The sequence below is a fragment of the Mustela nivalis genome (genome assembly GCF_964662115.1).
Source record: "Mustela nivalis genome assembly, chromosome: 3".
NCBI lineage: Eukaryota > Metazoa > Chordata > Mammalia > Carnivora > Mustelidae > Mustela > Mustela nivalis.
In genome coordinates, this window is record NC_139022.1 from 14,317,366 (window position 1) to 14,341,999 (window position 24,634).

At 43.0% G+C, this 24,634-nt stretch overlaps 1 long non-coding RNA gene across 1 annotated transcript in view; it reads right to left on the minus strand.

Annotated features, from left to right (window-relative positions):
* The window catches only part of LOC309860837, a 574,079-nt gene extending 565,880 nt beyond the window's left edge, over positions 1-8,199 (minus strand). Inside the window, exon 1 of the long non-coding RNA XR_014309662.1 lies at positions 7,818-8,199. This is a non-coding gene — a long non-coding RNA (uncharacterized lncRNA). The remainder of the gene's footprint in view (positions 1-7,817) is intronic.
* Positions 8,200-24,634: the final 16,435 nt, after the last annotated feature.

The following is a 24,634-nucleotide window of genomic DNA, read 5'->3' on the forward strand; positions in this document are numbered from 1 at the left end:
GAATTTTTTATTTTGGACAGAACATTCAGGATAAATATGATCTGATTGAGTTCCTGGTTCTATCATTAGGACTGTTTCTTAGGATTCACTGGCACAAGAAAAGGGTTTTGATAATCCAGGTAAATCCTGATAAAAGCCAAGCACGGTATCTATGAAAATCTAACCACTCAGAGGAGAACAACAGATAAAGGGCCAGGCCGACCTGACCCTGCAGGATAGGTAAGGCTGGTCTGGCAACAGGGGTAGAGGGGAAGTGCCCATCACTTGCTAGAAGAGCTAGAGAAGACCCCTTCCGGAGAGACCACCAGGAGAGGAGAGCAGTAGGTGCTGATGATGAAGAATATTTTAAACAGCAGAGAAGGTCAAAATGACAAAGTTCCAAGATCAGAGTAAACATATGGGATAAAAAATAAAGAAAAAAGATTTTTTTGAAAGGAATTCTTTTTAAAGGAATTTAAACAAAATCCTTTTAAAGACACAGTTGGCTATTTAAACCAATAGTACAACTCACTGAGAGATTCGCCACATTATTTATTGGGGTAGAAAGGACCTGGAATGTAGAAAGACCTATTCTGCAGAGGAAAAAATAGAATCACTAACAGGCCTCATGCCTTGCACAGCCAGTGGCTAGAATCCCTGCCTCATGAGACCCTGTGCTAGAAGGTCGCTAGAACCATCTCAACTATGTTAGTCTTTCTTGGAAGCCAACAGTGTTTGCCCAGTTAAGAGTGCGGTAACAATCAGTCACGTTATGTTATATTGATTGTCGATATCTTTAAAAGCCCTGTCAAGTTCCTTTTTGAGTAACCGTCACCCCCCCCTTAGAGAAATTTATCTGTGTTTCACCTCTTTGCAATACCTCATTGTTGTTCCACATTTACCATAGCCGAAAAAAAAAAAAAAAGCTTTTTATTAAGAAAGTGTTCAGAAGGGGGCGCCACTGTAAACAATGAGAGTTTTCGCTGCCCGGACAATTTTGTGGCAGAAACAGCTGAAAGCAATCAGGTCAGACAGAGCCAAGGGCTGGAGGGATTTTTAAAATGACAAAAAGCGAACCAAATCTAACCAAAACAAAAATCAAAACCAATGGCCAAGATTTCAAGTTTGCTACTAAAGGTATGACATTCTCCTAAGACATGCGAGTGACTTGATCACTTTATTTATATATTTATATTTGAAGAGGAAGGAACTATTTGATGCAGCAAATCTACGTTGGTTAAAAATTACCAGATATGGGGGCTCCTGGGTGGCTCAGTGGTCTAGGCCTCTGCCTTAGGCTCAGGACATGATTTCAGGGTCCTGGGATGGAGCCCACATTGGGATCTGTGCTCAGCGAGGAGCCTGCTTCCCCCCTCTCTCTCTGCCTCCCTCTCTACCTACTTGTGATCTGTCTGTCAAAAGGGTAAATAAGATCTTTAAAATAAGAATTACTAGATGTGAAATACATCGAGGGTATGGGAAGGAAAATGATTTCACCTGATCTGACTAGGAAGTGGTTGAAGCCTGAATTAAAGTGCTACAAAAAGAGTAAAGACCTGGGAAATATATGGGGTAAAAATCCCTAGAAAAACAGCAATAATAACTGGCTGCTCTTTATTGACCAGATCCTGCGATAGGCAAAGAAGAGATGGTTTTAGCCGGAGGATGATCTCCGTTTGTCTTCATGATCTGGCATTTCCTGCAAGCCAGGCATGGGCCTCTGCACTAGAGCTGCAAATGCTGGGGGCCCTCATTGTCCCTTTTCTCTTCTCAGGGGGACAACGGGCATGTCCATGATGCAGTGTGACAGGCTTTACCACAGAAAGATAAAAGACTGCCAAGGGTAGGTGGGAGCTATGAAAAGCCACTTAGGAACAGATTTTCAGGGGAGGTGATAGACAAGGGCAAAGCGAAGAATGAGGATGAGTGTGTCAAGTTTCAAAGTGCCAGGAGGCAGCACAGTGCATTCGGGAAACTACAGCAAGTTCATGACAACCGACAGCTGATCTGGCAGCATCACCTGGGGATGGAGGCTGAGCCCGGGGTTAACACTGGGGGTGAGATGGTTTGTATACTATGGCGAGGAGGTGAGGTACAACACTGTGGGGGCACAGGGAGCTACCGGAGGATTTCAAATATCAGAATCGTAACCATAATAGAGTATTTAATTGCATCCTAGCTTTCATCAAGGGTAAGATGCACTATAGTTTATGTTCGAGTAAGAAAGAGAAATGCTGTCAGTTAAACTAGGATATGTCATTGAAAGACCCGCGGATCCCCTTACCCAAGAATCCAACACTGCCACTGGATGCAATCAGCAAGAGGTTCTTTATTGTTATGCAGGCGCCTGCGGGTGGTCAGCGCGCACCTGCGGGTGGTCAGCAGCTCCTGCTAGCTGAGCACACCCGACTGGGGTGGTGCCGGGGTTTTTATAGACAGGTACAAACAAGTTTTGGGTGGGGCGCAACTGATTGGTGGACAGTTTGAACTTTTGAAAAAGGCATACTTGGTGTTAGTGGATTGGCCCTGGAAGACCCCCTCGCGCGAAGAGAAAGGCGGGAAGGGGAAACAAAGAGGGGAAGTTTTAATCTTATTACTTCAGCAGAAAGACATCATGTCTATGTGACTATGCAGCCCCCTTGCCTACGTGACAATGCCCCGGCTATTAGGAGAGGGTATCTTGTTCAAACAGGAGTCAAGTGTCATGCCCTAAAAGCCAAGCGGTTACAGAAAGGCAAAAGAGCAGTTACATTGAGTTCAACCCTGGGGGAAGGGTCTTTTCATTGCAAGGGGAGGAGGGGTACTTTTACACAACAAAAGAGCAGTTAATTACTTAACGACGAGGGGGGGGTCTTTCATTCCCCCCTTTTTCTTGATCATGGATAGAATCTTATATCCATTTGTCCTTTTCTTGCCCTAAGTGGGGTGCAAGGCGCCAGCTTTTGCTTTCTCCTCAGCCAGCCTCCTGCTCCTTCATTTCCCCCTGAACAATCTTGACCCTGAAATCTTTAAGGGGGTTGAAGGTGGAAGGTCTCATCTTCTGTAACTTCTTCCTGCTGAATAGGGGCGTAGAGCTGTCCCTACCTACTGGGGTCAATATTGATCAGGGTAGGAACGTATAAGGGAGTTACAAAGGTGGAGGCAGCTGAATCCAGTGCTGACAGTGAATAGGGATCGTCTGCCGTGGTGTAGTCATTGTAACTTGGAGTCTCGGCACCAAGTAGAGAAACATGGAACAAAGCAACATATTAAGATTAATAAGGCAATAAGAATGAGAAGCCCGAAAAGGAGATTCGGCCATAGTCCTCCTTCAAATTAGGAACTTAACCATTTACTGAGAGAAGGATCTTGTAGGGCCTTAATCTGGGTGTTCATATCCTTTATTATTCCTGTGACATTTTTGTGATAGTCTGGAATGTACACACAACATTCTGTCTTGATAATTGCACATGTGCCACCCTGGGCTGCTGTCAGGACATCTAAGGCCATCCTTAGTATAGCGATAAGGAGGGTTTTGTAACTTAGGCCCATATTTGATTGGGGAGTTATGGCTTGATAGCATCCCCTTTCCTTCCAAATAGCTCCCTGGGCATGTAGTACCAGGAAGGCATATTTGGAGTCAGTATAAATGTTAATTCTTAGGCTACTAAGACAAATCTGGACCTGATGTGACATCATTACAGTCAGGGACTGTCCCATAGTGAGCTTTGAGGCTCCTTTTATGAAGGCTGTTCTATGCTTAGCTAAAGCATCTGTTTGCAATCGCACCTCAACAGAGGTGGCCTCTAGGATAAATATGACTAAGGGGTGAAACCAATATGAGTGGTCCAGCCTTAACAATATCCTGATTACAGAGGATCACTGGCAAGTGAGAAAACTTGTCAAGAGATAAGGGGAGTCCCCCATGGATCATTCAATCCAATCATAAAGAATGTGGGGTCATCCATTATCTCCACAAGTCCATAGTTAATCCTATGGAGTGCGATAGGTTGGCTTTTAGGCAATTTCATTATCCCAGCCATACACAAGGTGTTAGTCAAGTTATACAATTGTAGGGGAATCAATCCCATTTTTTCCAGTTGTTTAATCATGTGCTGTGGGGTCTGCTAATATCCCCACAAAATAATAAGATTGACTAAAGAAGCTATTGTGCAACTTCTCTGAAGTTTACCTCAAATTGTTTAGCATAGGTAAACATTTAAAGACAATCAAATCTAGAATTTAACATCCATAAAGGTGTGTTACTAAAACAATTTTTCTCTCTAAAATAACCCTCATTTCCAGAGATAGCCAAATCAGGACTAATTCACTTGTGAAACAAGTCCAATTTTAACAAACTTGGCCTAATTATTTACATAAGCTCAGCAAGAACAGTGACTATGATCAATAGATCTTTTAGAATCTGCTTTGCTGGAACTTTGTATAAGGAATCTCTAGGTTGAACTTTTAGTAGCCTCTCCGGGCCAGAAGCCAAGCCCTGTACTTGCCATCAGGCATGCCTGCAATGCCTTTGGGTGAATTCCTCTTCCCGAGACTGCACCTACCAAGGAGTGACATTCTTTACTCACCTGGTGAGGCTGCTGGGAACTCTGTAAGCAAGGTATCAGGCCAACAGTCCCAAGGGGCTTTATGGCTCCAGGTTTCATAAAGTCAACCTTAGTTCCTTAAGGCTGTCTGGTCATATCTGAGTCTTTTCAAATATGACATCCCAGTCAAAGCCCTGGTAAAATAACCAGTTTCCCATTCTTTCCTGTTACAAGGAAAACAGATTCTTATTGAACTTATGCAAATGACTGATTGCCATGGAAGAATGAATACTTACTGAGACCTTTTGGTTTCAGAGGGTTCATATAGAGAGAAAAGCGTGAATGCTTTGAGCACTTTTACATCTCTATAAGTTACAGATAACTAGGAGGAAGTATCCCTAGTCTGGAAGAGCAAACATTAGAGAGAACCAGCAATGTTTAAAGTAAGACAAAACATTAAGGGACACAACACTATAATCTTTTAGTTCATTTAGTCCCATGTTACTAATTCTGGTGAATGCAGCTTTAGTCAGTTTTGGAAATTCTTACCCATTTCAGTTTTAGGATTTTCAAGCATATCAAATATCTGTATTTGTCCTGAAAGTCCTTTATAGGAATCTCCTTGAAGATAAAACTCATTTTACCAGAGAATTAAAACAATTATAAATGACAAAAACTCAGAATGGATATGGTTAGAGCTAAAGAGACATAGGAGTTTACAATTTAGCTGCAAGGAAATCAGGTTACAATTTCTGTGATACATAACATTTCCATAATTACAGTATCAAGCGATGATCTCTTAAAACGTTAAACTTTAGGAAGTGCGTAGAATCTCTAGAATAGTTATAGCATTTTCCCAAATGTAACCCAAGGTTCATCATTGGTTCCGTAGTACTTCATGAGCAACTTCACATACCAAGGAAAAGCCTGAGTTAAAGAGATTTACGATTTAAATCTTGTCAACATTTCCTAAAATCTTAGAAAGTGTTGAAGCACATGCCTAAATATAATTAGGGATGTTGAACACCTGATAAAACTGAACATAGAAACTCGTTTTTCTGGGCAGGCAAAGAAAAAACCATTTACACTTTTTAACAGATCAATTAGCTAAGAAAACTTTGCCCCTTTTAAACAGAAAGAAAACCAGCTTTTTATACCAGTGTCTTTCCCTTTTTTTATTTTACTTCTAAGTGTGCAGTCTTAAGATAGGAGTTTTCTGGGTTTCCCTCCTATCATGAATGATGTCGCAGACAAAGGAGGGGGATCTTTCCCCTTCTGTCCTGTTCCCATCCCTCATGGGAATTTAGGAGCGTCTTAGCTAAGGCCTGTCCGCATAAACCCCGGAACAGGCTACTCTGTGGAGTAGATGACTGTTATGCCATATGACGCCCCGCGAGACTCAAGGTGCAGCCCACTCAGTGGTGGAGCCATACAGACACATTCACACAGTCAGGCACTCTTCAGATTCAAACAGGTTGGATATCCTCCCCTTCTGGGCATCTCTGGCTAATGGGAGGTTATCAGTCTCCCCTTTCATTCTTTACAGATTAGAGTGAGTTTCTATGGTTACAGGCGATGGAGGATGGTAACAGGGTGTTTTCGCAGTCCCTCAAGGTTGGGCTGCTTCCTTAACCTCTCAAGGCCAAATGGCCCTTATACTTGGAAGTATAATCTGTGTGGAGGCAGGTCAGGAGAGTGCTAAATCACCTTGGAGGCTGTTTTTCTTTCTTTTTTAGTCTGTCCTGACCATATCTAAAATTTCTTTTGTGAAGATTTCCGTTCACAAACCTTTTATAATTTTCCTTTGCATTCAGGTTTTATCCTGAGTCATTTCCTTCCCTTACCTTCAACAAAATGTATTCCCATTCCTTAAATCTTTCTTACTTATCATCTACTTTCCTACAGAGTTTCCCTTATTTCCATCAGTCTTAGTTACACTAAGCAGAACTTTGTATTCTTAGAAACACCTTTAGTTATTAACCAATTGTAAACTGTTACACAACAGAATTCTTCAGGTGGCAAATTTATGAATCAGTTAAGTGGCAAACAAGTTTACCAACAGATTTAAATACTCTTAGTTTCTTTGCAGTAAGAAGTCAAAAGCACAAACCTACATCCAGTAATTAACGACTTAGCATTTTATCCTGTTTGGTTAAGACCTAGATGTCCACAATTCAATTCCATTTGTCATCCAAGCAAAACTTTAAAACTTTCAGGTTACCAAAGACTTTGAAAGCTACTTCAGCAATTACCCATTAGTACTTTGAGATAGACAATTAACCATCAGTTTAGTCATTTCTTTGCTAACAAATTTTAATAAGTAACACAAGCTTATCTGACCTTCAGTAAACTGATAGAATAAAAGTTTCACATTTACTGCTGTAACTTCAAAGACACGTCTTAATTAAACCAACAAACTTAACTTAGTTCCAATACTGATTTACGTTCCACCTGACCCACTCCACTTTGAATGTAAGATCTGGAGTGGGGGTGTTCTTCTTGCTCCTTGACAGTGAAGAGAGAAGGAGCTGTGGTGCATGATCTAGAGGCCAGTCATGCAGGCTGCACACACGTTGGTACAGAAACACGTAAGGGGGAAACAGAAGAAACAAAGCGCCGCCAGGAGGCAGAGAAAGGATTCCCAGTTTTGGAGCTCCTAAGCCCCAACAGAGGAGCAGACGCCATGCTTTCCCACCAGCAAGGGGGGAGGGGTTAGGCAGTCCAAGTCAGGCCAGAGAACACAGGGAAACTTCCCCGAAACAAAGAGAGTTTCGGCAGCTGCTTGGGAATATTCCTTATGGTCTCTGTCTCGAGTTAGACTAACCCCAGTTGGCTCCAGTTAACCTTAATCAAGGGAAACACAAAGGGCGACGAGAAAAGCACACAAGACACACAAGACAATTAACAAAAAGGTCGCTGCGCGGTTTCGGTATACTACCGAAAGCAAGGTTTCCACCGGCCCAGAGGAGCCTCGAGATCTCCCTGCAGTGGACAAATTCCGTCCAGGGCCGAGGGGTTCCTCTGGAACGGACAAACGGATATAACCCTCGGACAAATGAGGGGCCCCGAAAAATCGGGCCCCTCGACACCCTGGAGCGTCCTCCAGGGTCAGCAGGGGAGAAGTCCGAGCTCGTCAGCTCCTTCTCAAGCTGCCTACAAATACAATCCAACAACGCACGCTGTTGTACAAACACTATACCGCTACCCGCAGTATAGGTCAAACAGAGGCCTCACAAGACTAGAGACAAACAAGAACACGAGACAGGAGACAAAAACACACAGTTATTAAAATTGAAATGCTGGCCAGCTTACCTCCCGGTGGGAGTCAGTTGGATCCGTGGGCAGGAATCCGATGATCTCGGTGGGACCTCCAAATGAAAGACCCGCGGATCCCCTTACCCAAGAATCCAACACTGCCACTGGATGCAATCAGCAAGAGGTTCTTTATTGTTACGCAGGCGCCTGCGGGTGGTCAGCGCGCACCTGCGGGTGGTCAGCAGCTCCTGCTAGCTGAGCACACCCGACTGGGGTGGTGCTGGGGTTTTTATAGACAGGTACAAACAAGTTTTGGGTGGGGCGCAACTGATTGGTGGACAGTTTGAACTTTTGAAAAAGGCATACTTGGTGTTAGTGGATTGGCCCTGGAAGACCCCCTCGCGCGAAGAGAAAGGCGGGAAGGGGAAACAAAGAGGGGAAGTTTTAATCTTATTACTTCAGCAGAAAGACATCATGTCTATGTGACTATGCAGCCCCCTTGCCTACGTGACAATGCCCCGGCTATTAGGAGAGGGTATCTTGTTCAAACAGGAGTCAAGTGTCATGCCCTAAAAGCCAAGCGGTTACAGAAAGGCAAAAGAGCAGTTACATTGAGTTCAACCCTGGGGGAAGGGTCTTTTCATTGCAAGGGGAGGAGGGGTACTTTTACACAACAAAAGAGCAGTTAATTACTTAACGACGAGGGGGGGGTCTTTCATCATCAAGTGCAAGGTGAGTGCCACCTTAAGAGATATTAAAATGGGGGGGTGGACAAATATTAGAACAAGTAAATTGTGGTAGTAGAATAATTAAGAAAGATTCAACACTTGGATCAACTAAAGAAGTGATTATTGCTTACCATGTGCCCCAAACTATATTAAGTCCTAGAACAAGAGACGTGCTCATCTTGATGCCCCGCAGCTGTTAGACCCAAGGTACAGAGGGCAGTAGCCAATGACAGCAGGCCCCAAGTGCCATGTGCAGACTCTAAGAGCAACTGCCTTTGAAAGAGGAAACGGTTGAGAGTGTGCTTTGAGAGGTAGAGAATTACTAGCTGGGAAAGTAGGCAATTGACACAGAATGGGAATTGATGCCCATACATGACAGAGTTGTTGAAACTTCCCTTCTCAGAGATCTTGAGGCTCCTCTGAAATGAATTTTTTATTTTGGACAGAACATTCAGGATAAATATGATCTGATTGAGTTCCTGGTTCTATCATTAGGACTGTTTCTTAGGATTCACTGGCACAAGAAATGGGTTTTGATAATCCAGGTAAATCCTGACAAAAGACAAAGACGGGATCTATGAAAATCTAACCACTCAGAGGAGAACAACAGATAAAGGGCCAGGCCGACCTGATTCTGCAGGATAGGTAAGAATGGTCTGGCAACAGGGGTAGAGGGGAAGTGCCCATCACCTGCTAGAAGAGCTAGAGAAGACCCCTTCCGGAGAGACCACCAGGAGAGGAGAGCAGTAGGTTCTGATGATGAAGAATATTTTAATCAGCAGAGAAGGTCAAAATGACAAAGTTCCAAGATCAGAGTAAACATATGGGATAAAAAATAAAAAATAAATAAAAAAGATTTTTTTGATAGGACTTTTTTTTAAAGGAATTTAAACAAAAGTCCTTTTAAAGAGACAGTTGGCTGTTTAAACCATTAGTACAACTCACTGAGAGATTCGCCACATTATTTATTGGGGTAGAAAGGACCTGGAATGTAGAAAGACCTATTCTGCAGAAGAAAAAATAGAATCACTAACAGGCCTCATGCCTTGCACAGCCAGTGGCTAGAATCCCTGCCTCATGAGACCCTGTGCTAGAAGGTCGCTAGAACCATCTCAACTATGTTAGTCTTTCTTGGAAGCCAACAAGTGTTTGCCCACTTAAGAGCGCGGTAACATTCAGTCACGTTATGTTATATTGATTGTCGATATCTTTAAAAGCCTTGTCAAGTTCCTTTTTGAGTAACCCTCACCCCACCCTTAGAGAAATTTATCTGTGTTTCACCTCTTTGCAATACCTCATTGTTGTTCCACATTTACCATAGCCGAAAAAAAAAAAAAAAAGCTTTTTATTAAGAAAGTATTCAGAAGGGGGCGCCACTGTAAACAATGAGAGTTTTCGCTGCCCGGACAATTTTGTGGCAGAAACAGCTGAAAGCAATCAGGTCAGACAGAGCCAAGGGCTGGAGGGATTTTTAAAATGACAAAAACCGAACCAAATCTAACCAAAACAAAAATCAAAACCAATGGCCAAGATTTCAAGTTTGCTACTAAAGGTATGACATTCTCCTAAGACATGCGAGTGACTTGATCACTTTATTTATATATTTATATTTGAAGAAGAAGGAACTATTTAATGCAGCAAATCCACGTTGGTTAAAAATTACCAGATATGGGGGCTCTGGGTGGCTCAGTGGTCTAGGCCTCTGCCTTCGGCTCAGGTCATGATTTCAGGGTCCTGAGATGGAGCCCCAAATTGGGATCTGTGCTCAGCGGGGAGCCTGCTTCCCCCCTCTCTCTCTGCCTCCCTCTCTACCTACTTGTGATCTGTCTGTCAAATAGGTAAATAAGATCTTTAAAAAAAGAATTACTAGATGAGAAATACATCGAGGGTATGGGAAGGAAAATGATTTCACCTGATCTGACTAGGAAGTGGTTGAAGCCTGAATTAAAGTGCTACAAAAAGAGTAAAGACCTGGGAAATATATGGGGTAAAAATCCCTAGAAAAACAGCAATAATAACTGGCTGCTCTTTATTGACCAGATCCTGCGATAGGCAAAGAAGAGATGGTTTTAGCCGGAGGATGATCTCCGTTTGTCTTCATGATCTGGCATTTCCTGCAAGCCAGGCATGGGGCTCTGCACTAGAGCTGCAAATGCTGGGGGCCCTCATTGTCCCTTTTCTCTTCTCAGGGGGACAACGGGCATGTCCATGATGCAGTGTGACAGGCTTTACCACAGAAAGATAAAAGACTGCCAAGGGTAGGTGGGAGCTATGAAAAGCCACTTAGGAACAGATTTTCAGGGGAGGTGATAGACAAGGGCAAAGCGAAGAATGAGGATGAGTGTGTCAAGTTTCAAAGTGCCAGGAGGCAGCACAGTGCATTCGGGAAACTACAGCAAGTTCATGACAACCGACAGCTGATCTGGCAGCATCACCTGGGGATGGAGGCTGAGCCCGGGGTTAACACTGGGGGTGAGATGGTTTGTATACTATGGCGAGGAGGTGAGGTACAACACTGTGGGGGCACAGGGAGCTACCGGAGGATTTCAAATATCAGAATCGTAACCATAATAGAGTATTTAATTGCATCCTAGCTTTCATCAAGGGTAAGATGCACTATAGTTTATGTTCGACTAAGAAAGAGAAATGCTGTCAGTTAAAGTAGGATATGTCATCAAGTGCAAGGTGAGTGCCACCTTAAGCGATATTAAAATGGGGGGGTGGACAAATATTAGAACAAGTAAATTGTGGTAGTAGAATAATTAAGAAAGATTCAACACTTGGATCAACTAAAGAAGTGATTATTGCTTACCATGTGCCCCAAACTATATTAAGTCCTAGAACAAGAGACGTGCTCATCTTGATGCCCCGCAGCTGTTAGACCCAAGGTACAGAGGGCAGTAGCCAATGACAGCAGGCCCCAAGTGCCATGTGCAGACTCTAAGAGCAACTGCCTTCGAAAGAGGAAACGGTTGAGAGTGTGCTTTGAGAGGTAGAGAATTACTAGCTGGGAAAGTAGGCAATTGACACAGAATGGGAATTGATGCCCCTACATGACAGAGTTGTTGAAACTTCCCTTCTCAGAGATCTTGAGGCTCCTCTGAAATGAATTTTTTATTTTGGACAGAACATTCAGGATAAATATGATCTGATTGAGTTCCTGGTTCTATCATTAGGACTGTTTCTTAGGATTCACTGGCACAAGAAATGGGTTTTGATAATCCAGGTAAATCCTGACAAAAGACAAAGACGGGATCTATGAAAATCTAACCACTCAGAGGAGAACAACAGATAAAGGGCCAGGCCGACCTGATTCTGCAGGATAGGTAAGAATGGTCTGGCAACAGGGGTAGAGGGGAAGTGCCCATCACCTGCTAGAAGAGCTAGAGAAGACCCCTTCCGGAGAGACCACCAGGAGAGGAGAGCAGTTCGTTCTGATGATGAAGAATATTTTAATCAGCAGAGAAGGTCAAAATGACAAAGTTCCAAGATCAGAGTAAACATATGGGATAAAAAATAAAAAATAAAGAAAAAAGATTTTTTTGATAGGACTTTTTTTTAAAGGAATTTAAACAAAAGTCCTTTTAAAGAGACAGTTGGCTGTTTAAACCATTAGTACAACTCACTGAGAGATTCGCCACATTATTTATTGGGGTACAAAGGACCTGGAATGTAGAAAGACCTATTCTGCAGAGGAAAAAATAGAATCACTAACAGGCCTCATGCCTTGCACAGCCAGTGGCTAGAATCACTGCCTCATGAGACCCTGTGCTAGAAGGTCGCTAGAACCATCTCAACTATGTTAGTCTTTCTTGGAAGCCAACAAGTGTTTGCCCACTTAAGAGCGCGGTAACATTCAGTCACGTTATGTTATATTGATTGTCGATATCTTTAAAAGCCTTGTCAAGTTCCTTTTTGAGTAACCCTCACCCCACCCTTAGAGAAATTTATCTGTGTTTCACCTCTTTGCAATACCTCATTGTTGTTCCACATTTACCATAGCCGAAAAAAAAAAAAAAAAAGCTTTTTATTAAGAAAGTGTTCAGAAGGGGGCGCCACTGTAAACAATGAGAGTTTTCGCTGCCCGGACAATGTTGTTGCAGAAACAGCTGAAAGCAATCAGGTCAGACAGAGCCAAGGGCTGGAGGGATTTTTAAAATGACAAAAACCGAACCAAATCTAACCAAAACAAAAATCAAAACCAATGGCCAAGATTTCAAGTTTGCTACTAAAGGTATGACATTCTCCTAGGACATGCGAGTGACTTGATCACTTTATATATTTATATTTGAAGAAGAAGGAACTATTTAATGCAGCAAATCCACGTTGGTTAAAAATTACCAGATATGGGGGCTCTGGGTGGCTCAGTGGTCTAGGCCTCTGCCTTCGGCTCAGGTCATGATTTCAGGGTCCTGAGATGGAGCCCCAAATTGGGATCTGTGCTCAGCGGGGAGCCTGCTTCCCCCCTCTCTCTCTGCCTCCCTCTCTACCTACTTGTGATCTGTCTGTCAAATAGGTAAATAAGATCTTTAAAAAAAGAATTACTAGATGAGAAATACATCGAGGGTATGGGAAGGAAAATGATTTCACCTGATCTGACTAGGAAGTGGTTGAAGCCTGAATGAAAGTGCTACAAAAAGAGTAAAGACCTGGGAAATATATGGGGTAAAAATCCCTAGAAAAACAGCAATAATAACTGGCTGCTCTTTATTGAACAGATCCTGCGATAGGCAAAGAAGAGTTGGTTTTAGCCGGAGGATAATCTCCGTTTGTCTTCATGATCTGGCATTTCCTGCAAGCCAGGCATGGGGCTCTGCACTAGAGCTGCAAATGCTGGGGGCCCTCATTGTCCCTTTTCTCTTCTCAGGGGGACAACGGGCATGTCCATGATGCAGTGTGACAAGCTTACCACAGGGAGATAAAGGACTGCCAAGGGTAGGTGGGAGCTATGAAAAGCCACTTAGGAACAGATTTTCAGGGGAGGTGATAGACAAGGGCAAAGTGAAGAATGAGGATGAGTGTGTCAAGTTTCAAAGTGCCAGGAGGCCGCACAGTGCATTCGGGAAACTACAGCAAGTTCATGACAACCGACAGCTGATCTGGCAGCATCACCTGGGGATGGAGGCTGAGCCCGGGGTTAACACTGGGGGTGAGATGGTTTGTATACTATGGCGAGGAGGTGAGGTACTACACTGTGGGGGCACAGGGAGCTAACGGAGGATTTCAAATATCAGAATCGTAACCATAATAGAGTATTTAATTGCATCCTAGATTTCATCAAGTGTTAGATGCACTATAGTTTATGTTCGACTAAGAAAGAGAAATGCTGTCAGTTAAAGTAGGATATGTCATCAAGTGCAAGGTGAGTGCCACCTTAAGCGATATTAAAATGGGGGGGGGACAAATCTTAGAACAAGTAAATTGTGTTAGTAGAATAATTAAGAAAGATCCAACACTTGGATCAACTAAAGAAGTGATTATTGCTTACCATTTGCCCCAAACTATATTAAGTCCTAGAACAAGAGACGTGCTCATCTTGATTCCCTGCAGCTGTTAGACCCAAGGTACAGAGGGGAGTAGCCAACGACAGCAGGCCCCAAGTGCCATGTGCAGACTCTAAGAGCAACTGCCTTTGAAAGAGGAAACGGTTGAGAGTGTGCTTTGAGAGGTAGAGAATTACTAGCTGGGAAAGTTGGACAATTGACACAGATTCGGAATTGATGCCCCTACATGACAGAGTTGGTGAAACTTCCCTTCTCAGAGATCTTGAGGCTCCTCTGAAATGAATTTTTTATTTTGGACAGAACACTCAGGATAAATATGATCTGATTGAGTTCCTGGTTCTATCATTAGGACTGTTTCTTAGGATTCACTGGCACAAGAAAAGGGTTTTGATAATCCAGGTAAATCCTCACAAAAGCCAAGCACGGGATCTATGAAAATCTAACCACTCAGAGGAGAACAACAGATAAAGGGCCAGGCCGACCTGACCCTGCAGGATAGGTAAGGCTGGTCTGGCAACAGGTGAAGAGGGGAAGTGCCCAGCACCTGCTAAAAGAGCTAGAAAAGACCCCTTCCGGAGAGACCACCAGGAGAGGAGAGCAGTAGGTTCTGATGATAAAGAATATTTTAATCCGCAGAGAAGGTCAAAATGACAAAGTTCCACGATCAGAGTAAACATATGGGATAAAAAATAAAAAAGAAAGAAAAAAGAATTTTTTGAAAGGACTTTTTTTTAAAGGAATTTAAACAAAAGTCCTTTTAAAGAGACAGTTGGTTGTTTAAACCAATAGTACAACTCATTGAGAGAATCGCCACATTATTTATTGGGGTAGAAAGGACCTGGAATGTAGAAAGACCTATTCTGCAGAGGAAAAAATAGAATCACTAACAGGCCTCATGCCTTGCACAGCCAGTGGCTAGAATCCCTGCCTCATGAGACCCTGTGCTAGAAGGCCGCTAGAACCATCTCAACTATGTTAGTCTTTCTAGGAAGCCAACAAGTGTTTGCCCAGTTAAGAGTGCAGTAACAATCAGTTATGTTATGTTATAATGATTGTCGATATCTTTAAAAGCCTTGTCAAGTTCCTTTTTGAGTAACCCTCACCCCACCCTTAGAGAAATTTATCTGTGGTTCACCTCTTTGCAATACCACATTGTTGTTCCACATTTACCATAGCCAAAAAAAAAAAAAAAAAAGCTTTTTTTAACAAAGTGTTCAGAAGGGGTCGCCACTGAAAACAATGAGAGTTTTCGCTGCCCGGACAATTATGTTGCAGAAACTGATGAAAGCAATCAGGTCAGACAGAGCCAAGGGCTGGAGGGATTTTTAAAATGACAAAAACCGAACCAAATCTAACCAAAACAAAAATCAAAACCAATGGCCAAGATTTCTAGTTTGCGACTAAAGGTATGACATTCTCCTAAGACATGCGAGTGACTTGATCATTTATTTATATATTTATATTTGAAGAAGAAGGAACTATTTGATGCAGTGAATCCACGTTTTTTAAAAATTACCAGATATGGGGGCTCCTGGGTGGCTCAGTGGTTTAGGCCTCTGCTTTTGGCTCAGGTCATGAATTCAGGGTCCTGGGATGGAGCCCCACATTGGGATCTCTGCTCAGCTGGGAGCCTGCTTCCCCCCTCTCTCTCTGCCTCCCTCTCTACCTACTTGTGATCTGTCTGTCAAATGGGTAAATAAGATCTTTAAAAAAAGAATTACTAGATGTGAAATACATCGAGGGTATGGGAAGGAAAATGATTTCACCTGATGTGACTAGGAAGTGGTTGAAGTCTGAATTAAAGTTTTACAAAAAGAGTAATGACCTGGGAAATATATGGGGTAAAAATCCCTAGAAAAACAGCAATAATAACTGGCTGCTCTTTATTGAACAGATCATGCGGTATGCAAAGAAGAGCTGGTTTTAGCCAGAGGATAATCTCGTAAGTCTTCATGATCTGGCATTTCCTGCAAGCCAGGCATGGGTCTCTGCACTAGAGCTGCAAATGCTGGGGGCCCTCATTGTCCCTTTTCTCTTCTCAGGGGGACAACGGGCATGTCCATGATGCAGTGTGACAGGCTTTACCACAGGGAGATAAAAGACTGCCAAGGGTAGGTGGGAGCTATGAAAAGCCACTTAGGAACAGATTTTTCAGGGGAGGTGATAGACAAGGGCAAAGTGAAGAATGAGGATGAGTGTGTCAAGTTTCAAAGTGCCAGGAGGCAGCACAGTGCATTCGGGAAACTACAGCAAGTTCATGACAACCGACAGCTGATCTGGCAGCATCACCTGGGGATGGAGGCTGAGCCCGGGGTTAACACTGGGGGTGAGATGGTTTGTATACTATGGCGAGGAGGTGAGGTACTACACTGTGGGGGCACAGGGAGCTACCGGAGGATTTCAAATATCAGAATCGTAACCATAATAGAGTATTTAATTGCATCCTAGCTTTCATCAAGGGTAAGATGCACTATAGTTTATGTTCGACTAAGAAAGAGAAATGCTGTCAGTTAAAGTAGGATATGTCATCAAGTGCAAGGTGAGTTCCACCTTAAGAGATATTAAAATGGGGGGGGGGCAAATCTTAGAACAAGTAAATTGTGGTAGTAGAATAATTAAGAAAGATCCAACACTTGGATCAACTAAAGAAGTGATTATTGCTTACCATTTGCCCCAAACTATATTAAGTCCTAGAACAAGAGACGTGCTCATCTTGATGCCCCGCAGCTGTTAGACCCAAGGTTCAGAGGTGAGTAGCCAACGACAGCAGGCCTCAAGTGCCATGTGCAGACTCTAAGAGCAACTGCCTTTGAAAGAGGAAACGGTTGAGAGTGTGCTTTGAGAGGTAGAGAATTACTAGCTGGGAAAGTAGGCAATTGACACAGAATGGGAATTGATGCCCCTACATGAAAGAGTTGGTGAAACTTCCATTCTCAGAGATCTTGAGACTCCTCTGAAATGAATTTTTTATTTTGGTCAGAACATTCAGGATAAATATGATCTGTTTGAGTTCCTTGTTCTCTCATTAGGACTATTTCTTTGGCTTCACTGGCACAGGAAATGGGTTTTGATAATCCAGGTAAATCCTGACAAAAGCAAAGCACGGGATCTATGAAAATCTAACCACTCAGAGGAGAACAACAGATAAAGGGCCAGGCCGACCTGACCCTGCAGGATAGGTAAGGCTGGTCTGGCAACAGGGGTAGAGGAGAAGTGCCCAGCACCTGCTAGAAGAGCTAGAGAAGACCCCTCCGGAGAAACCACCAGAAGAGGAGAGCAGTTGGTGCTGATGATGAAGAATATTTTAATCAGCAGAGAAGGTCAAAATAACAAAGTTCCAAGACCAGAGTAAGCATATGGGATAAAAAATAAAAAATAAAGAAAAAAGATTTTTTTGAAAGGACTTTTGTTTAAAGGAATTTAAACAAAAGTCCTTTTAAAGAGACAGTTGGCTGTTTAAACCAATAGTACAACTCACTGAGAGAATCGCCACATTATTTATTGGGGTAGAAAGGACCTGGAATGTAGAAAGACCTATTCTGCAGAGGAAAAAATAGAATCACTAACAGGCCTCATGCCTTGCACAGCCAGTGGCTAGGATCCCTGCCTCATGAGACCCTGTGCTAGAAGGCCACTAGAACCATCTCAACTATGTTAGTCTTTCTAGGAAGCCAACAAGTGTTTGCCCAGTTAAGAGCGCAGTAACAATCAGTCACGTTATGTTATAATGATTGTCGATATCTTTAAAAGCCTTGTCAAGTTCCTTTTTGAGTAACCCTCACCCCACCCTTAGAGAAATTTATCTGTGGTTCACCTCTTTGCATTACCACATTGTTGTTCCACATTTACCATAGCCGAAAAAAAAAAAAAAAGCCTTTTATTAACAAAGTGTTCAGAAGGGGGCGCCACTGTAAACAATGAGAGTTTTCGCTACCCGGACAATTTTGTTGCAGAAACATATGAAAGCAATCAGGTCAGACAGAGCCAAGGGCTGGAGGGATTTTTAAAATGACAAAAAGCGAACCAAATCTAACCAAAACAAAAATCAAAACCAATGGCCAAGATTTCAAGTTTGCTACTAAAGGTATGACATTCTCCTAAGACATGTGAGTGACTTGATCACTTTTTTTATATATTTATATTTGAAGAAGAAGGAACTATTTGATGCAGCAAATCCACGTTGGTTAAAAATTACCAGATATGGGGGCTCCTGGGTGGCTCAGTGGTTTAGGCCTCTGCCTTCGACTCAGGTCATGAATTCAGGGTCCTGGGATGGAGCCCCACATTGGGATATCTGCACAGCAGGGAGCCTGCTTCCCCCCTCTCTCTCTGCCTCCCTCTCTACCTACTTGTGATCTGTCTGTCAAATGGGTAAATAAGATCTTTAAAAAAAGAATTACTAGATGTGAAATACGTCGAGGGAATGGGAAGGAACATGATTTCACGTGATCTGACTAGGAAGTGGATGAAGCCTGAATTAAAGTGCTACAAAAGGAGTAAAGACCTGGGAAATATATGGGGTAAAAATCCCTAGAAAAAAAGCAATAATAACGGGCTGCTCTTTATTGAACAGATCCTGCGATAGGCAAAGAAGAGCTGGTTTTAGCCAGAGGATGATCTCCGTTTGTCTTCATGATCTGGCATTTCCTGCAAGCCAGGCATGGGGCTCTGCACTAGAGCTGCAAATGCTGGGGGCCCTCATTGTCCCTTTTCTCTTCTCAGGGGGACAACGGGCTTGTCCATGATGCAGTGTGACAGGCTTTACCACAGGGAGATAAAAGACTGCCAAGGGTAGGTGGGAGCTATGAAAAGACATTTAGGAACAGATTTTCAGGGGAGGTGATAGACAAGGGCAAAGCGAAGAATGAGGATGAGTGTGTCAAGTTTCAAAGTGCCAGGAGGCAGCACAGTGCATTCGGGAAACTACAGCAAGTTCATGACAACCGACAGCTGATCTGGCAGCATCACCTGGGGATGGAGGCTGAGCCCGGGGTTAACACTGGGGGTGAGATGGTTCGTATACTATGGCGAGGAGGTGAGGTACTACACTGTGGGGGCACAGGGAGCTAACGGAGGATTTCAAATATCAGAATTGTAACCATAATAGAGTATTTAATTGCATCCTAGATTTCATCAAGTGTTAGATGCACTATAGTTTATGTTCGACTAAGAAAGAGAAATGCTGTCAGTTAAAGTAGGATATGTCATCAAGTGCAAGGTGAGTGCCACCTTAAGCGATATTAAAATGGGGGGGACAAATCTTAGTACAAGTAAATTGTGTTAGTAGAATAATTAAGAAAGATCCAACACTTGGATCAACTAAAGAATTGATTATTGCTTACCATTTGCCCCAAACTATATTAAGTCCTAGAACAAGAGACGTGCTCATCTTGATGCCCTGAAGCTGTTAGACCCAAGGTACAGAGGGGAGTAGCCAACGACAGCAGGCCCCAAGTGCCATGTGCAGACTCTAAGAGCAACTGCCTTTGAAAGAGGAAACGGTTGAGAGTGTGCTTTGAGAGGTAGAGAATTACTAGCTGGGAAAGTAGGACAATTGACACAGATTCGAAATTGATGCCCCTACATGACAGAGTTGGTGAAACTTCCCTTCTCAGAGATGTTGAGGCTCCTCTGAAATGAATTTTTTATTTTGGACAGAACACTCAGGATAAATATGATCTGATTGAGTTCCTGGTTCTATCATTAGGACTGTTTCTTAGGATTCACTGGCACAAGAAAAGGGTTTTGATAATCCAGGTAAATCCTGACAAAAGCAAAGCACGGGATCTATGAAAATCTAACCACTCAGAGGAGAACAACAGATAAAGGGCCAGGCCGACCTGACCCTGCAGGATAGGTAATGCTGGTCTGGCAACAGGTGAAGAGGGGAAGTGCCCATCACCTGCTAGAAGAGCTAGAGAAGACCCCTTCCGGAGAGACCACCAGGAGAGGAGAGCAGTAGGTTCTGATGATGAAGAATATTTTAATCAGCAGAGAAGGTCAAAATGACAAAGTTCCACGATCAGAGTAAACAAATGGGATAAAAAATAAAAAATAAAGAAAAAAGAATTTTTTGAAAGGACTTTTTTTTAAAGGAATTTAAACAAAAGTCCTTTTAAAGAGACAGTTGGCTGTTTAAACCAATAGTACAACTCACTGAGAGAATCGCCACATTATTTATTGGGGTAGAAAGGACCTGGAATGTAGAAAGACCTATTCTGCAGAGGAAAAAATAGAATCACTAACAGGCCTCATGCCTTGCACAGCCAGTGGCTAGAATCCCTGCCTCATGAGACCTTGTGCTAGAAGACCGCTAGAACCATCTCAACTATGTTAGTCTTTCTAGGAAGCCAACAAGTGTTTGAGCAGTTAAGAGCGTGTAAACAATCAGTCATGTTATGTTTTAATGATTGTCGATATCTTTAAAAGCCTTGTCAAGTTCCTTTTTGAGTAACCCTCACCCCACCCTTAGAGAAATTTATCTGTGGTTCACCTCTTTGCAAAACCTCATTGTTGTTCCACATTTACCATAGCCGAAAAAAAAAAAAAAAAGCTTTTTATTAACAAAGTGTTCAGAAGGGGGCGCCACTGTAAACAATGAGAGTTTTCGCTGCCCGGACCATTTTGTTGCAGAAACTGATGAAAGCAATCAGGTCAGATAGAGCCAAGGGCTGGAGGGATTTTTAAAATGACAAAAACCGAACCAAATCTAACCAAAACAAAAATCAAAACCAATGGCCAAGATTTCAAGTTTGCTACTAAAGGTATGACATTCTCCTAAGACATGCGAGTGACTTGATCACTTTATTTATATATTTATATTTGAAGAAGAAGGAACTATTTGATGCAGCAAATCCACGTTGGTTAAAAATTACCAGATATGGGGGCTCCTGGGTGGCTCAGTGGTTTAAGCCTCTGCCTTCGGCTCATGTCATGATTTCAGGGTCCTGGGATGGAGACCCACATTGGGATCTGTGCTCAGCGGGGAGCCTGCTTCCCCCCTCTCTCTCTGCCTCCCTCTCTACCTACTTGTGATCTGTCTGTCAAATGGGTAAATAAGATCTTTAAAAAAGAATTACTAGGTGTGAAATACATTGAGGGTATGGGAAGGAACATGATTTCACCTGATCTGACTACGAAGTGGTTGAAGCCGGAATGAAAGTGCTACAAAAAGAGTAAAGACCTGCGAAATATATGGGGTAAAAATCCCTAGAAAAACAGCAATAGTAACTGGCTGCTCTTTATTGACCAGATCATGCGATAGGCAAAGAAGAGCTGGTTTTAGCCAGAGGATGATCTCCGTTGGTCTTCATGATCTGGCATTTCCTGCAAGCCAGGCATGGGGCTCTGCACTAGAGCTGCAAATGCTGGGGGCCCTTATTGTCCCTCTTCTCTTCTCAGGGGGACAACGGGCATGTCCATGATGCAGTGTGACAGGCTTTACCACAGGGAGATAAAAGACTGCCAAGGGTAGGTGGGACCTGGGAAAAGCCACTTAGGAACAGATTTTCAGAGGAGGTGATAGACAAGGGCAAAGCGAAGAATGAGGATGAGTGTGTCAAGTTTCAAAGTGCCAGGAGGCAGCACAGTGCATTCGGGAAACTACAGCAAGTTCATGACAACCGACAGCTGATCTGGCAGCATCACCTGGGGATGGAGGCTGAGCCCCGGGGTTAACACGGGGGTGATATGGTTTGTATACTATGGCGAGGAGGTGAGGTACTACACTGTGGGGGCACAGGGAGCTACCGGAGGATTTCAAATATCAGAATCATAACCATAATAGAGTATTTAATTGCATCCTAGCTTTAATCAAGTGTAAGATGCACTATAGTTTATTTTCGATATAAAGAGAAATGCTGTCAGTTAAAGTAGGATATGTCATCAAGTGCATGGTGAGTGCCACCTTAAGAGATATTAAAATGGGGGTGGGGGGACAAATCTTAGAACAAGTAAATTGTGTTAGTAGAATAATTAAGAAAGATCCAACACTTGGATCAACTAAAGAAGTGATTATTGCTTACCATGTGCCCCAAACTATATTAAGTCCTAGAACAAGAGACGTGCTCATCTTGATGACCCGCAGCTGTTAGACCCAAGGTACAGAGGGCAGTAGCCAACGGCCAGCAGGCCCAAAGTGCCATTTGCAGACTCTAAGAGCAACTGCCTTTGAAAGAGGAAACGGTTGAGAGTGGGCTTGCTGATGTAGAGAATTACTAGCTGGGAGTGTAGGAAAATTGACATAGAATCGGAATTGATGCCCCTACATGACAGAGTTGGTGAAACTTCCCTTCTCAGAGATGTTGAGGCTCCTCTGAAATGAATTTTTCATTTTGGACAGAACATTCAGGATGAATATGATCTGTTTGAGTTCCTGGTTCTCTCATTAGGACTGTTTCTTAGGCTTCACTGGCACAAGAAAAGGGTTTTGATAATCCAGGTAAATCCTGACAAAAGCAAAGCACGGGATCTATGAAAATCTAACCACTCAGAGCAGAACAACATATAAAGGGCCAGGCCAACCTGAACCTGCAGGATAGGTAAGGCTTGTCTGGCAACAGGGTTAGAGGGGAAGTGCCCATCACCTGCTAGATGAGCTAGAGAAGACCCCTTCCATAGAGACCACCAGGAGAGGAGAGCAGTAGGTTCTGATGATGAAGAATATTTTAATCAGCAGTGAAGGTCAAAATGACAAAGTTCCACGATCAGAGTAAACATATGAAATAAAAAATAAAAAATAAAGAAAAAAGAATTTTTTGAAAGGACATTTTTTTAAAGGAATTTAAACAAAAGTCCTTTTAAAGAGACAGTTGGCTGTTTAAACCAATAGTACAACTCACTGAGAGAATCGCCACATTATTTATTGGGGTAGAAAGGACCTGGAATGTAGAAAGACCTATTCTGCAGAGGAAAAAGTAGAATCACTAACAGGCCTCATGCCTTGCACAGCCAGTGGCTAGAATCCCTGCCTCATGAGACCCTGAGCTAGAAGGCCGCTAGAACCATCTCAACTATGTTAGTCTTTCTTGGAAGCCAACAAGTGTTTGCCCAGTTAAGAGCGTGGTAACAATCAGTCACATTATGCTATAATGATTGTCGATATCATTAAAAGCCTTGTCAATTACTTTTTGAGTAACCCTCACCCCAACATAGAGAAATTTATCTGTGGTTCACCTCTTTGCAATACCTCATTGATGTTCCACATTTACCATAACCAAATACAAAAACAAAACAAAACAAAAAAGCTTTTTATTAACAACGTGTTCAGAAGGGGGCGCCACTGTAAACAATGAGAGTTTTCGCTGCCCGGACAATTTTGTTGCAGAAACAGCTGAAAGCAATCAGGTCAGACAGAGCCAAGGGCTGGAGGGATTTTTAAAATGACAAAAACCGAACCAAATCTAACCAAAACAAAAATCAAAACCAATGGCCAAGATTTCAAGTTTGCTACTAAAGGTATGACATTCTCCTAAGACATGCGAGTGACTTGATCACTTTATTTATATATTTATATTTGAAGAAGAAGGAACTATTTGATGCAGCAAATCCACGTTGGTTAAAAATTAACAATTATGGGGGCTCCTGGGTTGCTCAGTGGTTTAGGCCGCTGCCTTCGGTTGAGGTCATGATTACAGGGTCCTGGGATGGAGCCCCACATCGGGCTCTCTGCTCAGCGGAGAGCCTGCTTCCCCCCTCTCTCTCTGCCTCCCTCTCTACCTACTTGTGATCTGTCTGTCAAATGGGTAAATAATATCTTTAAAAAAAGAATTACTAGATGTGAAATACATCGAGGGTATGGGAAGGAAAATGATTTCACGTGATCTGACTAGGAAGTGGTTGAAGCCTGAATTAAAGTGCTATAAAAAGAGTAAAGACCTGGGAAATATATGGGGTAAAAATCCCTAGAAAAACAGCAATAATAACTGGCTGCTCTTTATTGACCAGATCCTGCGATAGGCAAAGAAGAGCTGGTTTTAGCCAGAAGATGATCTCTGTTTGTCTTCATGATCTGGCATTTCCTGCAAGCCAGGCATGGGTCTCTGCACTAGAGCTGCAAATGCTGGGGGCCCTCATTGTCCCTTTTCTCTTCTCAGGGGGACATCTGGCATGTCCATGGTGCAGTGTGACAAGCTTTACCACAGGGAGATAAAAGACTGCCAAGGGTAGGTGGGAGCTGGGAAAAGCCACTTAGGAACAGATTTTCAGAGGAGGTGATAGACAAGGGCAAAGCGAAGAATGAGGATGAGTGTGTCAAGTTTCAAAGTGCCAGGAGGCAGCACAGTGCATTCGGGAAACTACAGCAAGTTCATGACAACCGACAGCTGATCTGGCAGCATCACCTGGGGATGGAGGCTGAGCCCCGGGGTTAACACGGGGGTGATATGGTTTGTATACTATGGCGAGGAGGTGAGGTACTACACTGTGGGGGCACAGGGAGCTACCGGAGGATTTCAAATATCAGAATCATAACCATAATAGAGTATTTAATTGCATCCTAGCTTTAATCAAGTGTAAGATGCACTATAGTTTATTTTCGAATAAGAAAGAGAAATGCTGTCAGTTAAAGTAGGATATGTCATCAAGTGCAAGGTGAGTGCCACCTTAAGAGATATTAAAATGGGGGGGGGGACAAATCTTAGAA